Genomic DNA, 4,981 nt, shown 5'->3' on the forward strand with positions numbered 1-4,981 from the left:
AAGTTTCAGGGGGAGATGGCATGCCTTCCCACCAACGCATAGGGTAACATACCAATCGACATCTTGTACGCAATTTAATAGACCCAAAGAACCTCCGCTTGATCGTTGGTCTTGAGATAAGCAGTTGCAACCCTGTGTTTGACATTGATTTTAAGAAGCAGTAATGATGCGGTTAATAAAATGTGTACCTTCATCGCTGATCAATGCACAAGGCATCCCAAAACGAGAGAAGATATTTTTCTTCAGGAATTTGACCATAGTGGCTGCATCATTCTTCATGTAGGAGATGGCCTCCACCCACTTGGAGACATCGTCAACTGCAAGCAAAATATATTGATGTCCAATAGAGAAAGGGAAAGGACCCATAAAATCAATTCCCCACACGTTAAACAACTCCACTTCTAAGATTGAAGTCAATGGAATCTTGTTTTTCTTTGATATATTCCCCGTCTTTTGGCAACGATCGCAACTTGCTGCATGGGCTTGAGCATCCTTAAATAGAGTTGGTCAGAAAGAACCATTCTAGAGGATTTTTGCAGCAGTTCTCTATCCCCCAAAATATCCTCCATACAGGGACTCATGATAATGCTCTAAGATGCGTTGAACTTCAGATTCTGCAATGCATCATCGCAAGATGTGATCAAGTCTAAGGCGGTACAAAAATGGTTCATCCCAACAGTAGAATTTTGATTCATTCAACTGCCCCCTGTCCATGTAGACCATTTCCCTCTTCAAGGTCATTATTTTGATCGTTGGCCATATTCCTGGGTTGGTGCCTTCTTCGGTTTATGTGGTTTCTAGCTCTGCGACGAGATGCCCGTTTGATCTCTAGGTTAATATCGAATTCAGGTGCGATACCCTCACTCATATACTTTTTATAGCTTGGTCTCTCAAGCTAACATTACTCCTTAGATTGAAGGGGTGCCTACAAAAACAGAAAAAATAAAAAAATGATTGTCAAATCCCTGGAAACGACGCCAAAAACTTGTTGCAAAAAACTTGTTGGTAGGCTCAAATTGTGTTAGAATGATGTTACACTGAGATATATTATGCGATGGGTTCTAGCTATGTTATACATTTAGCTATGCATTTGTCACAAGTTTTCTTATATCAAGTCCAAGTATAAATAGGATATAAGTTTCTTGGTGAGAACTAGGTCGAACATAGAGACTCGTTCACTAAAATGTTTGTATGGTTGATGTGTTTGCAGCGATAGCTAAAATAAATTATAACGAAGGAAAAGAAATTAAAGACATGCGATCATGAACCTATGCGATGAAATGAAATAAGTAAAAAATGAGCAACTTAAGTATGATCGTGAGAATTCTAAGAAAGTAGTAGCTTTAGCTTGTAGTGGAAAATTAATGGAGAAAGCAAGGTTGGGGGGAAGTTAATTCCAAGTTCCTAAATCTAACATCAAGGATAATCCAGGCTTTCTAATGTCCGTTCATCCCACACCTCTCGGTGGCTAGCCATATTTGTCACATCTTTATGACACATGAATGATGTTTCCTTTAGCATAAGGATATTTCTATTTCTAGAAACATGTCTTATTTTACTTAGTGAGGTCCACAACTACTTACCCTCTCGGGCAATTGGTTAAAGCTACTTGACTTTATGAGTGATCATAGGCAAGTATTTACATAGTCATACGTCAAGCAAACCGGATTAAAATCGTCAAAGCTTAGACTTAACTCATGGTGTTAAGCTTCTCATTTTCCCCGTGGTATTTAGTTATCCATGACAAAAGAAAAAAGAAATGGTAAAGATAGATGAGATGATGAAAGTAGTCATGATAATATATAGAAGTAGGAGATGTCGATTACAAAATGAGTTAATGTTTTAATCACAAGATGCAATACAACAAGGAAAAGTAAGAAGTGATGTGCAGTTATCAGCAATCTCTTGCTTCAATCTGATGAGGTGCTAAGGCTGCTGGTGAGGCTAATTGCAGTATGATATGGAGAAGGCTCTCTCAAGCACCTACTTTGGTGAGTTTTTTTGGTGGTAAATTGGAGGGGCTTTTAGAAGTTAGAGAATGCTATGAGATGCTCTCAAATGTGCTCTTTCTCGTGGTCTAAAGATTTTGGCTAAGGATTCGTCTCTTCCTTTTGGGCCTTTTCGAATCTTTATATGTATGTCTATATGCTCCATACGAACGTTAAGGCTTTATTTATAGAGTCGTGCGCTAATAGTTTTGGGTCTTCCACTCTGATTAGTAACCATATCTGACTTGGTAGGTGAGAATTTCAGCACTACTATCGTGGTCAACATTTTAAAGTTGTGGTAGAAGATCCACTGGGATTGTGTCAGAGATCTCAAGGCATGTGGTCAAATGTTCCTTCATCGGGTAAGACCTTGGTGCATGCGGACAGACCCTGTGATCAACTGCAAAATATAACACTTCGACAAAGGTTAATTCATGAAATGTGGTCAGTAAGGATTTCAAATGTACTTCAGTGCAAATATAGTTTTAAGCATGAATTCCTAGTATTATCAACGCATATTTGAGCCTATCTATCCTCATTATTCTAAGTAAAATGTTACAATAACTTGTATTTCTACAACTTATCAAATACCTATCCCAAGGGAATAAAAACACTGGCCCCAAGTTGTCTAACTCCTGAGGCAAACTTGTAGCTATATTTTGTCAAGAAGTTGATTCCCACAATACACGACCACTTCATCTCAAGGGACAGAGTCATGGAAATCTTCTGCATTATGCAGTGTATCCCTATGGATGTTGGTAGCATAATTGCTACACAGATCAGGGAGGTGTCCTTTAAGCTAAGAAGCCAACTTTTCTTCCCTTTCACGATGACAAGATTATGCACCAGGAAAGACCTAATGGAAGATGAGCCAGATGTGCTGATCAAGGGAATTATCACTAACAACATTCTCTGGCGACTATTAAGGGATTTATCGCTTCACTTGATGTGGTTAAGCCTACGAAGCCAAAGAAGTGGTCCTCTCAATTGTAAGCCTCTTCCTCACCTCAGCTTCCGCAGCAAAAAAAAGAGAAAATTGGTGAAGAAGGATTTTGAGATTAGAGCATCGATCATTGAAAAACAAATAGTAGAAGAACAGCTCACCGCCTCCTCTTCGCCAAAGGAGACAGGTGACAAACCAAGCTCATCGCTTAAAGAAAGGACACCTTCTCTGCAGTATAAGGATTTGGGGATCGAGATTCTCTCTCCTCCACGTAATGAAGGAAGAAAGATTTACTCGCATATATCTGTTGACTTGAATAGAACACCGTCCATCCCTCCAGAGGAATTAAGAGAAAAGACTCCACCATCGCCTCTTGAAAAAGAAAAATCTCCATCGCCTCTTCCCTCCAAAATCCAAAATAAGATGACTTTAAATCCTGAGGAGTCAGCTCAATGCGAGCAACCCTCCCTGCACATGTGATGGAATGTACAAGCATACAACGGAAGAAATCATAATCAATAAGTACTCTAACTACATTTAATTTGAGTTCTAAAAGCATGCATGAAAACATTCATCAAAGAACAGAGTTTCAGAACTTATACCTTTGAAGAAATTCTCTTGATCCTTGCTTCTCTCCCCAAATTAGGCTTTCAAATCAACAGTAGACCACCAAGAGTATCTTCTCTACTATTCTCCAACTTGGATTTAAGTGGTGGAACTCAAAATTGATGGGAATTGAGTAAGAAAAGATGAGAGTTTGAAGAGGGGCTTCAGAGAGAAGTTAGAATTCTGCAAAATTTCCCTAAATTCATCATTCCTCTCCCTCTTCCATTCAAAATATAAGCTTTTATGTATATAATATATGCAAGCACTAAGCTCCACTAAGAGATTCAGCTTATTGACACTTCAAAGAGCACTATCATAGTGGGATAGGTGTTAAATCCACCAAGCAATGCAAAATTGTGGATTTTTCCACTATCTAAATTGATTTTTAATTTTAATTAATTCCAAATTAATTAAAACCAAAACGAAATTTTGATCAAATCAATTTAATATTTTAAATAATAAAGTAAACATATTTAATTAAATAAATAAATAATAATTAAATATTAAATATTAAATTAACCAAACACCTATTTCATACATGAATCTTATTCACGTAATTAATATTTAAATCAACATTTAAATATTTTAAACTCTCCAATTACATTTAATTTTGATAAACTAAATGTTAATTATATCGAATATAATTATCTAAACCCTAATTTGAAATTGAACAAATCAAATCCAAATCCTAATTTAAAATTTAACACTTCAAATTGAATTCCCAACTTGAATTTAAACGCTTCACATTCACTCAATATACTAATTCAAGATTTACGAGCTAGTAGAGGGACCTTATGGACCTACAGATCATGAGCTCCAACGATTTGAGATTAATTGGCTAAACTCTTTAAACCGAATTAATCAATATTCATTAACTATCGAGACACACCACTATAGCTCAGTAGTTGCACTCTCCTTATTTTTTATATATTTCTGTCCACTTTATTTAACCATAATTAGTAAGTCAACGCTTTACTGGTTGTTCATAATATTGGTTGGGTCAAAGGTTATTTTACCTCCGATATTACATCTTGTTCTTTAAGTCCCATTGATCCTCTAATGATCAATTGATTTATGATCCAATCACTAAACTGAGTCCCTCTCGAGCCAATGAGAGGGTGGGGCCCCTTGTTCAAGACCTAGATTTAGTACTTAAGAGAAACGACCTTTCTACTATCCATAAATCGGGTAGGTGTGAATTATGTCTTGCACTCTATGTCCCAAACTATCTACTCGGTCTTAACCTTGAAATGGGAGGTTTATTGTGAGTCAACCCTCACCTATGCAAATCTAAGGATAATCCCGAATAAACAGAAGTTCATAGTTAGCTCAGGATTAAGGTCGAGTTACCTAGGTTATTGATTTGAAACAATCAGTCTTAAACAATAAATAGTGTTATAAAGTAAGAGTGACTTATTTCTTGGTCTGATCTTATGCAAACTCA

At 36.8% G+C, this 4,981-nt stretch overlaps 1 long non-coding RNA gene across 1 annotated transcript; it reads right to left on the reverse strand.

Moving 5' to 3' along the window:
- Positions 1-1,778: 1,778 nt before the first annotated feature.
- LOC150032905 (uncharacterized) lies at positions 1,779-3,765 on the reverse strand. The gene is made up of 2 exons (XR_016524662.1): positions 3,534-3,765; positions 1,779-3,399 (listed from the first exon to the last, which is right to left on the reverse strand). It is a non-coding gene; the product is annotated as an uncharacterized LOC150032905 (long non-coding RNA).
- Between the last annotated feature and the right edge of the window lie 1,216 nt (positions 3,766-4,981).

Source organism: Benincasa hispida, chromosome 11, assembly GCF_027475165.1.
Source record: "Benincasa hispida cultivar pf3 chromosome 11, pf3_genome.v1.1, whole genome shotgun sequence".
Classification (NCBI taxonomy): Eukaryota; Viridiplantae; Streptophyta; class Magnoliopsida; order Cucurbitales; family Cucurbitaceae; genus Benincasa; species Benincasa hispida.